Source organism: Rhinopithecus roxellana, chromosome 2 (genome assembly GCF_007565055.1).
Source record: "Rhinopithecus roxellana isolate Shanxi Qingling chromosome 2, ASM756505v1, whole genome shotgun sequence".
Classification (NCBI taxonomy): domain Eukaryota; kingdom Metazoa; phylum Chordata; class Mammalia; order Primates; family Cercopithecidae; genus Rhinopithecus; species Rhinopithecus roxellana.
The window spans coordinates 150,060,509-150,074,138 of NC_044550.1; positions in this window are offsets into that span (position 1 = coordinate 150,060,509).

The window sequence follows — 13,630 nt, forward strand, 5'->3', positions numbered from 1 at the left end:
TTGGCCACCTGGACCATTTTCTAGCTTCTTAGGACCTCAGTTCCTACATCTGCAAAATGAGGTGACTGAACTATTGAGGGTCCCTCCTAGATATAAATTCTATGAACTGTTTCTTTAAAAAACTAAGAAAGTTTAGAACATATCTGGCTCATAAAACTTATCACTTATCAATTACCTATTAATTATACGCATTATGTTTTTTCCATTCCTGGTTTGTTCGCCAACTTTTGCTAGTGGTGTTATTGCTGTGGCTTATTTTGCAAAATAAATGACCTTCAGGGCCTGGGAGAGGCCAGAGTATGGTCTGTAAGTTGCTAAAAGACAGCCAAGTTGTTTCATGTCTCCTCTTTATGTCAGGATGCAGGTCTCTACTCCTGGGGAAGAACATGCTCATGGAAAATGAATAGGTCACAGTCCCATAATACGAATCCCCAACCCCTGTCATCCCACTGCTACCCTGGAATCAGGCCCAGTGAGGTTTTCTGAGAAGAGTGACTAACATGTGAACCTCAAATCTGCACAGAATATGTGAACCTGCCTTCAGACACACTTCTAAGACATCAGGAAATTACATGAACCACTCAGGGTTCCTTTTAAGTCCTGAGGTTCTACTCTTAGGGGCAAAGTCACGCCTCAGACAGCCTTGGAATTATGAACCGATGATACGAAGAGACAGCTTCAGTTACCGACCAATTCTGCCCCAGTATATCCAGATTGTGCTAACCTGTGTTTGTCTGTTTGCTTTTCTTGGTGTCGTGTGTATTGAGGAATATGCACTCTGCCTGGACTCCTGCTCCAATAATCCTGTAACTTTATATCCTGCATGCTAAACTCAGCCTATCTATGGATCACCAGTGCTATTCAACGCTACCTTCACAAGATCCCTGTTTCCACTCTATTCGGTGCAGGTCTGGGACTATGGCTAGCCAATGAGTATTGACTGCAGTCCTACAGTCAATACTATAGCCTTGAGCTGGCACTGGCACAGCACAGAAATTTTTGAGTTCCTGATGCCAGTGAACCCACAGAAAGTTAGGAGGAGAGTATGCCGCTTTTCACAATTCACAGTTTTCCTAATTCTGGCCTCCTGTGAGAAGTTGAAGCCTGTTAGGGGGGGAAAAAAAAGTCTGGTAGCACCTGATGGAGTTATCTCTACCTAGGCATTCAAAGAGTTGGGTGGTGTTAGAGATGGTTGTGCTGGTGGTGCGTGTGTGTATTGGGAGTGAACTGAAAGAGTGTGTAAAGTTTTTCCTTGAGGGTATGTAAAGCCCAGATAAGTAAAGTAGTTTTTTGGACTAAGAGGAATCTTAAGGCCAGTGTTCTTCAAATAGTGGGTGATAGATAGCCCATTTAGTGAATCTCGCAATCAATTTAGTGGGTCATGACCAAAATTGCCTAGTAACACTAAGTATAACAGAAAAGAAGAAAACAGAGTAAAATACAACATAATGTTGGTACTACTTCTTGATAATTCTGTTTGCAGTTTATATGCGTATGTATACAAAACTTTATACATACACATGTTCTGATACAAAACATATTTCTTGCTCTGGATCAAGTAAAAAACATTTCAGAAATACTGATCAAGGAAAATGGCCACATTTCCCAGTAAGTTAGGCATTTAGATGCAAGAGTCAACAACTATTTATCTACACTCCATTGCATATGTGGCAGTCACTCTGCCTAAATGAAGCAAAAGCATTGTGTGCAAAAACAAGCTGAGAGCTGCCAGAGCGATTAAATAAGCTCTCTGACATTGCCAAAGCCAGAGCTGATGTTCACACTGCTGAGATCTCAACTTTGGCATTGATCATTTTGCTTCTCAAGTACCAAAATTCTACCAGAGTTTCACAAAATCTTCCACTTCTCAATTAAGGAAAAAAGAAGGCCTTATTAAACATGAGCCTTAGTGGTCACTGAACTTGGTTTTGAGCATAACCTAAATACTCATAATTTGGGGTGGAACTTTAAGAAAGTATTACGCTTTATTTTTCATATATGCTTCACTTTTTTTTTTTTTTTTTTTTTTGAGACAGAGTCTTGCTCTGTCGCCCAGGCTGGAGTGCAGTGGCCGGATCTCAGCTCACTGCAAGCTCCACCTCCCGGGTTTATGCCATTCTCCTGCCTCAGCCTCCCGAGTAGCTGGGACTACAGGCGCCCGCCACCTCGCCCGGCTAGTTTTTGTATTTTTTAGTAGAGACGAGGTTTCACCGTGTTAGCCAGGATGGTCTCGATCTCCTGACCTCGTGATCTGCCTGTCTCGGCCTCCCAAAGTGCTGGGATTACAGGCTTGAGCCACCGCGCCCGGCCATATGCTTCACTTTCAACATAAAATTCCGGCCTGGGCTAAAGGAAATAAAATCTGCACACACCAGACACATCTCTGCTGAATCGCATCACCTGATATTTTTCGAATGCCTTTCAAATATCAATTTCAAGGAGTAGAAAGTGACAGTGAAGTCACTATTTGATTTCTACGTGAGACCAGAGAAGTGAAGCTAACTGAACAAGGTTAGATGCTAAATGAGTGAAGAAACCCGGTCTCTTGACTCTGAGCCTGATGTCTAGACACTTGACTAGGCAGGCACTGAGACTAGAAGACTCAGGCGGTCAAGGCATACTGTATTCCTCTCTATCAGTTTTTCAGGGCTTCCCTTCCCAGGCCAAATATCCAAAGTATTTATATGTCACCAGGGCATTAAGCAAAAAATGGAAGAAGACTATTCTGGAACCATTAAATGGAAGCACTATATTATGCTCTTTCATACATCACGTGGGAAATTCCAGAACTTGTTACTAACCGCAGGCAGCTGTGCAGGATGAAGACATGAATGGATTCAAGGAATCTTTAGACACGTACATCAAGGAAAAATTCCCAGTGGTTACTGAGGACAGTTAGCGCTATTTTGAAATATGCTTTAATTAAATGAAGTTTGTTGCAAGGGGAACAAATACTATTTTTTCCATAGATAGTAATATTAGTGAACTGTATTAAACTTTGGCCATGTGCCAGGCTTAAAGTTTTACATGTAACACCTCACAACCACTCCGTGAGGTATTATATTCCATGTTTTATAGATAGAAAATGGAAGCTCGGAGAGGTGAAATGATTTGCCCATTGTTACACAGTTAATCCCTGGCAGTGCTAAGACTCAGACCAAGTCTGTCTAATTCCAAGTACCATGCTCTTAATCATTTTGCTGCATTTCAAAAGTTTGTCTTGGGGACACTACTAGATTGAGAGCTCATTCTTTGCAAGGCGTTTGAGTTCTGGAGGTAGACATTGGTTCTGAGTCTCAATTTTCTTACTAGCTAGGAGACTTTGGGCAAGTTCCATAATCTGTTAAGTTTCTGCTCTCTTGTTTGTAAAATAGGAGTGATAATAATACCCAGCTTATTGACTTGTAAGGAATAAATTAGATATGGTATATAAAGCACCTAGCAGAATGTCCAGCAAAAACATTAGCTATTATATTGCTAGCTAGTATTAAGAAATGTTTTATTAGATACCAACGATGGAACAAGAGAAAAAAAGACATTTTTTAAATTAATGAATGGGTATGTTTTGACCATTATATGGCATTTCTTACTTATTATCAAAACAGAGAAAAGGAATTAGGAAGAAGAAAAGAAGGGAAAGGAGAATAGTGGGATATAGAGAATCAAAATGTGAGAAAGAAAAAGGTAAAGAGGTAAAAGAATACTAGGAAGTACATAATGAGAAGGAACGTTAAAGAGCTTTAGATATTTTACAGGGCAATTCAGATTTACTTTGAAGATGGAATAAGGTTTCTTTATCTTGTTTTACCCAAATCCCAGGACATATTAAATCTCACTGGCATATGGCAGTATTCTGGATAGTGAGAAAACAATGTTAACTTTCCTGCAAGTTGCCTACAATTCTGGACAAACACATAAACTAGTAATGTTTGTAATGAATCAGATGCAAAGGCAGTAACGGGCACACATACAATTTTAAATTACAGTTCAAAGAACCATGAGACAAGGAATTTTCCTTTTTTCTAAGATGGCCAGAAACCAAACTATTTCCTAATAATGGCACAAAACTCAGCAGGTGGGTGCAAGGCTCTGGGGTAAAGAGCAAATAGGCTCAGGGAGGCATCTCCCTTTCTCCAAAATACTCCAAGGGGTCTCTGTGGAGATGGAGGCTTTCATAGTCTCCATCTGCCAAGATAACTGCCAAGGCAGGTGCCTGGTATTCTGGTAAGATTTATTGCCTGTAAATAATGCATTGAGCCTTGATGGCATCTTAATTTTTAAAAATCTATGCCTATGACCTGCCTAATTATGATGGGAGCAAAGTAGGCACTTAATAGATACTTAGCTGGCTGAGTTTTAGTTCTAGCTCACCAAAAGTGAGCAGATTAATTACTAAAACCTTTAAAACACAGAGTCTTCCAGGTATGAGCAACACCAGGTTCCTCAAATGTGCATTTTTCCGTGGTAAGACGTCAGCTCTGACTCAGGACAAATTATCTTGAGAAATAGTTTCTAACCACTTGAATGAAGGAAGCTCTCTGAAAACAAATTGCACTGTGCTGTTCTCTGCGATGCTCCTGATTCTTTAGTGGGAAACAAATAATGCTGCTAGTTTGTACGAAGAGGTGTATTGGAATGATAAGCTGAGTATTCTCTAGTGGGATCCCACAGCCCCCCACTGGAAAGATTCATTCCACATTCTGGTGCTGCTGTGATGTTTTATTCATTTCCTTGGGTATACCATACAGAATCCTCAGCCTCATAGAATTCACTCTCCCATGTTATTTATCTTGATAAAATACTGTGGCGTACTGTAAGTATGAGGCATCCCATGCAAAGTCCACTCCCAGGCTTCACAATAGGATTCTCTCTCTCTCTCTTTTTTTTAAGATGGAGTCTCACTCTGTTGCCCAAGCTAGAGTGCAGTGGTGCAATCCTGGCTCACTGCAACCTCCCCCTCCCAGATTCATGTGATCCACCTGCCTCAGCCTCCCAAAGTACTGGGATTACGGGCATGAGCTACCGTGCCCAGCTCACAACAGGATTCTCTAGGTGAGTTTTCCTTTCCTACTTATTAATTGGAAAGCTGCCAGCTACTGGAGGAGAGGAAGGCAGAGATCCTTTATGTAACTCTGAAAGTCAAAATGGTCTTTTCTTTAGATTCCTGAGTTACTATCAGCTGCCACTCAACCACTGCCAAATCACAGCTGGAAAAGTAGCTAATATATCATCAATTACTCCTAACAGAAGAAATAAAGCCAGGGCAAGAAAAGACTATCATGAGAATACTGCTTCACCATGTAGGAGTGATCTAGTAAGACACACTCAAGAGCTTCAAAAGATACAGTCTACACCTGGGCCCCAACTCTTAGCTTATATGGCAGAAGGAGAGGTTGTAGTGTGCAAAAGGGTCTCATGTCACAGTGGGTTTTAGCCTTGCTTCTCCCACAACCCCATGACAGAGGATGATCACAGAGCTCAAAGCTTATTTGCAACTCCCTTGTCCTAGCAATATCACAACTCTTTCTCTCACATTCAACAAAGCTTATAAAAGCACAGGATAGAATGACTTACAAAGGTCCAACTACGAATGTACTCAAACTTTTTTGGGTATCTAAGTACTAATGCCAGTACCCAAGCACTGATTCTGAAAGAGATCAAATGAAAGAAACTAAAAGGCAGAAATGAAGTCCACAGGCAAACAGCCTGGGCGGCGCCCTGAGAGCCTGGGCGGCGCCCTGAGCCTAGTTAAAGATCGACCCCGGACCTAACCGATTAGGTTATCTATAGACTCCAGACGCTGAAAGGACAAACGTTGTGAAAGTCTCTGTCCTGCTCTGTTCTGTTCTAATTACCGGTGTCTGCCATATATCTTAGTCCTGGGCCCAGTACAAACACGTTCCTCTATTTGTTCCAAACTTCCTGAGCCCAACACAAACACATCCCCCCAAACATCCTAGAAACACCACCTAGAGAGCCCCTGATAAGGTCACAACCGTTTGTAGTTTTATTAAATGCGCGGGAACAAATAGAAACTGTTAATTGTATAACTTAGAATATTAACCAATTACCAATTGTGATACTGTGACCAAAAGAATTTCTTTGTACCTCTGTAACCTTACATATCCTGTATGCATCGGGCTATAAAAAGCGGGCATATGCATCATTCGGGGCCCTCTTGTATGTTGTAGAACGGAGGGACCAAGTTCGAACTTGCATTAAAGATCCTTGCCGCTTGGCTTTGACTCTGGACTCTGGTGGTCTTCTTCGGGGAACAAACGGTCTGGGCATAACATTTGGGGGCTCTCCCGGGATTCCCCCAAGCCCACCAGACCCCCGGTCAACGGATCTACTAGGATCGATCTGCTAATAGGTGAGCCGGCTCGTCTCGTCTTTGTTTGTCTGTCTGTGTCCGTTCTGAACCTGCGGCTCTCTAAGTCCGCTCTGAATCTGAGGCTGTTAGCCTGTCTGAACCTGCGGCTCTCTAAGTCTGCTCTGAATCTGAGGCTGTTAGCCTGTCTGAACCTGTGGCTCTCTAAGTCCGCTCTGAGGCTGTTAGCCTGTCTGAATTCGCGGCTCTCTGAGTCCGCTCTGAATCTGTGACTCGCGAGGTCTGAAGCTGAAAGCTGGCATAACTCCTGGCGGACGCGCTACAGGACAGCCAGCGGAGACCGGTGGGAGACGTCCCCCGGCTCTCATCTGATTCTTGTCTGCACTTGTTCTGACCCAGATTTCTGGAGCGCGCCTGCGACTGACATAAACTTGTTGTTGATATTCCACAACTCACTTTTCCCTTGCAGGACCTGTTCCAGCAACTCACTTTTCCCTTGCAGGACCTGTTCCAGCAACTCACTTTTCCCTTGCAGGACCTGTTCCAGACGCCACTCCGGGCGCTACTGTTCAAGATGGGTAATACCCAGAGCACTCCCCTATCTCTCCTTACAAGTAATTTCAAGGATGTTAGGGCAAGGGGCCATGATCTTGGTATGGACATCAGGAAGGGAAAGCTAATTACTCTGTGCCGCTCCAAGTGGCCCGCCCTTAACGTAGGGTGGCCACCCGAAGGGACATTCTGTCTCCCTGTCATCACTAGAGTAAAGTCCAAGGTTTTCCAGCCTGGGCATGCTAATCACCCAGATCATATCCCATATATCCTCATATGGCAGGATATAGCTGGGAACCCGCCCCCTTGGCTGTCCCCTTTCCAATTGGCCTCTGAACCCTGTAAGGCACTGGTTGCTCGGCCGCTAAAATCCAAGCAACCAACTGCCCCCCCATCCTGTTCTACTGGATAGCGATGACCTTCTGTCCACAGAACCCCCTCCATACCCCTCCGGTCCCCAGGTCCCAGCCCCTAGGGAGGAACCGCAGGAGGGAGCAGGCGAACGGGAAGCGGCCGGCGCGCCTGTACCCGCTGAAAATGAAAGCAACTCTGAAGGGCCGGCGGGGCGGACGCGAGGGTGTACTTTGCGGGTTCCCCCTCCCCAGCTGCCTGACTCCACAGTGGCGTTACCCCTTCGGGAGATAGGGCCCCCAGATGACACGGGAAGTCCTAGGCTCCAGTACTGACCATTCTCCACCAGTGATCTATATAATTGGAAGACTCAGAGTGCTCGGTTTTCAGACAACCCCAAAGATTTAATGGCTTTACTGGATAGTGTTATGTTCACCCACCAGCCCACTTGGGATGATTGTCAGCAGCTCCTCTGGATCTTGTTCACAACGGAGGAGCGAGGGGGAATACAGGTAGAAGCTAGAAAGCTGGTCCCGGGGGACGACGGTCAACCAACTGCCAACCCCGACCTCATAAATGCGACTTTTCCTCTGTCCTGACCGTCGTGGGACTACAACATGGCAGAAGGTAGGGGACGGCTACACCTTTATCGCCAGACTCTAATGGCAGGTCTCCGGGGGGCTGCTCGCAAGCCCACCAATTTGGCTAAAGTATACTCTGTTCTGCAGGGAAAGACAGAAAGCCCGGCTAGCTACTTAGAAAGATTAATGGAGGCCTTTAGGCAGTATACCCCTATAGACCCAGAGGCCCCGGGAAGCCAAGCAGCTGTTGTGATGTCTTTTGTAAATCAGGCAACCCCAGACATTAGAAAGAAGCTCCAGAAATTAGAGGACTTAGAGGGAAAACAGCTTCAGGACCTTCTTCAGATAGCCCAGCGGGTTTACAATAATAGAGATACTCCAGAGGAAAAAATGACCAAGGTCCTGGCAGCGGTTGTACAAAAAGAGCATCTACAGCCAGAGAACACCCAACCTAAGCGGTCCCCCAGATATAACAACCTGAGCAAAGACCAATGTGCCTACTGTAAAAAAGCTGGCCACTGGGCAAGAGACTGCCCCAAAAAGAAACAAGGATGGGGACCCCCTAGGTCTACACCCGTACTAGTCACTCAAAACGAGGACTAGGGAAGACGGGGTTCGGTCCCCCTCCCCGAACCCAGGGTAACTTTGCAAGTGGAGGGGTCCCCAGTTCAGTTCTTGGTCGATACGGGAGCACAGCACTCAGTCCTAGTTGAAACTGATGAAAAATTATCCTCCAAGTCCTCGTGGGTACAAGGGGCCACAGGAATTAAGAAGTACCCCTGGACGACACAAAGAACAGTAAATCTCGGAGCCAAGAATGTAACCCACTCCTTCCTGGTTATCCCTGAGAGCCCCTGTCCCCTACTAGGGAGAGACCTGCTAACTAAAATGGGAGCACAGATCCATTTCCTCCCTGAGGGGCCCATCGTGACCGATTCCCAAAATCAGCCTGTGCCCGTCCTGACCATAACCTTAGAAGATGAGTACCGGCTCCACCAGGAGCAGGCGGCCCCTGACCAGGACATAGCAACCTGGCTTCAACAATATCCAGGAGCCTGGGCAGAAACGGGAGGTTTAGGACTAGGAAAGCACCGTCTTGCCTTGTTTGTCGAACTCAAGCCTGGGGCAGACCCCGTTCGGGTGCGTCAATACCCAATGCCCCTAGAGGCCAAAGAAGGAATTACGCCCCACATCCGCCGGCTCCTCGACCAAGGGGTCCTTTGGCCCTGTCACTCACCCTGGAATACTCCCTTGTTGCCGGTACGGAAACCTAATAGCGGGGAGTACAGACCTGTACAGGACTTAAGGGAAGTCAATAAGAGGGTTATGGACATACATCCAACTGTGCCTAACCCGTATACCCTCCTGAGTACTCTAAACCCTAAACACCAATGGTACACTGTTTTAGATTTGAACGATGCCTTCTTCAGTTTGCCTTTAGCTCCTCAGAGCCAAAAGCTTTTCGCCTTCGAGTGGACTGACCCTGAAAGGGGCATAAGCGGCCAACTGACATGGACCAGACTGCCGCAGGGATTCAAAAACTCTCCTACCCTGTTCGATGAGGCCCTCCATGAAGACCTAGGTGAGTAACGACGCAAACACCCTGAAATAACCTTACTACAGTATGTTGATGACCTCCTGATTGCTGCCGAGACCCGAGAAGCTTGCCTCCAAGGGACCAAGAGTCTCTTACAAGCTCTAGGGAGTTTAGGCTACCAGGCCTCGGCAAAGAAAGCTCAAATCTGTAAACCAGAAGTAACATATCTGGGGTACCTGCTAAAAGGAGGGCAGCGCTGGTTAACAGACGCCCGGAAGCAAACTGTTCTGCAGATCCCCAGGCCACAATCCACCCGACAAGTAAGGGAATTCCTGGGGTCGGCGGGATTTTGTAGACTATGGATACCTGGGTTTGCAGAGCTGGCTAAGCCCTTATATCAGGCAACGCGGGGACAGCAGCCATTTAATTGGACAGAAGAAGCCGAGTCGGCTTTCCAACAGATTAAAACCGCCATACTCTCTGCGCCTGCACTGGGTCTGCCTGACGTCACTAAGCCCTTCCACTTATATGTGGACGAGAGTAAGGGCATCGCCAAGGCGGTGCTGACTCAGAACTTAGGCCCCTGGCGGAGGCCAGTCGCCTACCTGTCAAAGAAATTAGACCCAGTGGCTGCCGGGTGGCCCCCTTGCCTCCGAGTGATCGCAGCCACGGCCCTGATGGTACAAGATGCTGATAAACTTGTCTTGGGACAAGAATTACGGATCGTTACCCCACATGCCATTGAAGGTGTACTCAAACAGCCGCCTAACCGATGGATAAGCAACGCCCAGCTCACCCACTACCAAGGACTACTATTAAATCCCCTCAGAATAACTTTCCTGCCCCCAACAACCTTAAACCCTGCCTCGCTGCTGCCCAACCCGGACCTGGACACGCCGCTCCATAATTGCACCGAGATATTAGCCCAGGTGCATGGAGTTCGAGAGGACCTGCAGGACCGCCCACTTCCTGACGCCGACCTCGTTTGGTTAACCGATGGGAGTAGCTTCATACACCAAGGCCAGAGGTATGCTGGAGCAGCGGTGACTTCAGAGACTGAGGTAATCTGGGCGGAACCCCTGCCCCTGGGGACATCGGCCCAGAGGGCCGAACTGATAGCGCTCACCCAAGCTCTTACCTTAGGGGCAGGGAGGAAACTGACAGTATACACAGACAGCCGATACGCTTTCGCTATGGCACACATACATGGGGCCATTTACAGGGAGCGAGGGTTGCTAACGGCTGAAGGAAAAGAGATAAAAAATAAGCAAGAGATCCTAGCCCTGCTAACAGCCCTATGGAAACCAGAAAAATTGGCTATTGTACATTGCCCAGGGCACCAGAAGCCAACCACTCCAACTGCTCAAGGCAACTTGCTGGCAGACCGAACTGCAAGGAGTGTGGCAAAGGCTCCCAGTCAACTCCTTGCACTCCAGCTCCCTGATCCGGGCCCCCGGGACCTGCCGTATCACCCTGATTATTCAGAACAAGATCTCCAGTGGATCGACAAACGTCCCCTGAAACCGATCCAGAATGGGTGGTGGACTGATACTAATGACCAAATTATCCTACCAGAAAAATTAGGACAGCAAGTGTTAGAACACATCCACCGATCCACCCATCTGGGTGCCCGGCGGATGATAGACCTGATCAGACGCTCCAAGCTCAAGATCAGACGCATAGCGGAGACGGCCAGCAGCATCGTGACGAGTTGCAAAGTCTGCCAGCTTAGCAACGCCTATCCCCAATCCCAGGCTGCTGCAGGAACAAGGCTCAGGGGAACCAGGCCCGGTATCTACTGGGAAGTAGATTTCACTGAGGTAAAGCCAGGAAAATACGGGTATCGGTACTTACTTGTCTTTGTAGATACTTTTTCAGGGGGGACTGAAGCATTTCCGACCAAAAGAGAAACCGCTTAGGTTGTAGCAAAGAAAATTCTGGAAGACATCCTCCCCAGGTATGGCTTTCCCATCCAGATAGGGTCAGATAATGGGCCAGCCTTCGTTGCTAAGGTGAGTCAGGATTTGGCTTCCATTCTTGGGGCTAATTGGAAATTACATTGCGCTTACAGGTCCCAGAGTTCAGGACAGGTAGAGAGCCCAGAGTTCAGGACAGGTAGAGAGGATGAATCGGACCTTAAAGGAGACCTTAACTAAATTGACTATGGAGACTGGCGCTAATTGGGTGGTCCTTCTCCCCTACGCTCTGTTCCGGGCCCGTAATACCCCTTACAGACTGGGCCTTACCCCTTATGAAATCATGTATGGCAGACCCCCACCCCTGGTTCCCAGCCTAAAAGATGATCTGCTCAAATCTGAAACAGAAAATGTCTCTGAACTCTTGTTTTCCCTACAAGCCTTGCAGAAAATTCATCAGGAAATCTGGCCTAAGCTGCAGGAATTGTATGAGACTGAACCTCCACCGACATCCCATCCGTACCAGCCGGGAGACTGGGTCCTGGTCAAGCGACACCGGCAAGAGACCTTAGAACCCCGGTGGAAGGGACCACTTCAAGTACTCCTAACCACACCCACCGCCCTGAAGGTAGAAGGCATCGCGTCATGGATCCACTACACCCACGTCAAACCGGTGGACCCAACCTCCGACCTTCTCGGACCCATCACGGTAGCGACTGAAGCACCGACCACGTGGACTGTGGACAAAGCTAAGAACAACCCCTTAAAACTCACCCTGTGCCGACCCCATAGCTCACTGCAAACATGCAGCTAGGTAGTCTAACCCTAATGTTAGTCGCCCTAGTGGCCGCTGGGGCAAACACAAAACCAGTTCCTAACCCCTTTGTCTGGAGATTCTGGCTTTATGAGAACCGAACCCACCCTGGGCAACCTCATAAGCCCGGGAAATTATTGGCCAGTGCTGATTGTCCCTCCTCAGGGTGCAGTGCCCCAATTTTGGTGAATTTTACTGGTTTTCAGATAGCCAAACCAGTGGCACCAATGATATGTTTTGAGTTTGATCAGACTAAGTACAATTGTAAACACTATTGGTGGCACCAAAACGCAGGCTGCCCCTACAGTTACTGTAAAATGCACTCAGTCAGAGGGTGGAACGAGCAATCCGGGTGGAACTTCTACCAGCAGGGTGGAGGTGGTATCTATACTTGGATAGTTAAGGACCCTTGAAACTCCCGCTGGACCACGCCTCAACATGGGGCTGTATACTATTCCTCTTCCTCCACATGGCCTAGTAGTCACCTCTATCTGTGGCGTGGCCTAGTTCAAGTATGGCCCCTGGTCCATGGGGATATCCAGCGACAGGAAGACAGACTAACACAAGAATTACGCCCTTTCTCCTGGTTAGAATTATTACAAGAAGGATTAGAACTTGCCAACCTTACAGGACTTCACAGCTTGTCTGGCTGCTTTCTGTGTGCCACCCTAGGGCATCCACCACTAACCGCTGTCCCTCTGCCCTGGGAATTCTCCACCCAAACTAGGGACTTTCAGAATCTCACGGACGCCCCCATTCTTAATGTGCCACTGTACCTGAACCCCAGTCAGGAAAAGTTTCCCTACTGTTTTTCAGGCACTAATTCCAGCCTCTGTAGCATCACTGTAACGCCCCCTAGAACCACCCTAAGAGCCCTGACAGGCATATTCTTTTGGTGTAATGGAACATTACCTAAGAATCTACCTGATCCCTCTGTCACCAACCTACTGTGTCTTCCTGTCACATTAGTTCCCTGGTTAACTCTACTAACTGCCGGCGAGTTCCTGGGGTACACCGGTAACTGGACTAGTGCTGCTATTCATCCAGCCCCTAGACCGAGACCTACACGAGCAATATTTCTCCCCCTCATTGCGGGAATCTCCCTCACATCATCCCTCATTGCGGCCGGAGTGGCCGGGGGAGCCCTAGGCCACACCCTCATAGAAAGCAACAAATTGTACCAACAATTTGCTATGGCTATGGAGGAGTCAGCTGAGTCCCTTGCCTCCCTTCAGCGACAGCTCACATCCCTAGCTCAGGTGACCTTGCAGAACCGGAGGGCCCTAGACCTACTCACTGCTGAAAAAGGTGGTACATGTATGTTCCTGAAAGAAGACTGTTGCTCCTACGTAAATGAATCAGGGCTTGTAGAGAACCAGGTCCGACAGTTACGTAAGTTAAGCATAGAAATGAGAAAACAGCAGTTTGCCTCAGCTGCAAATCAATGGTGGAATTCCTATATGTTCTCTCTGTTAGCCCCCTTCCTTGGACCCCTATTAAGTCTACTATTTCTGTTTACCGTAGGACCTTGTGTGATTAACAGAATTT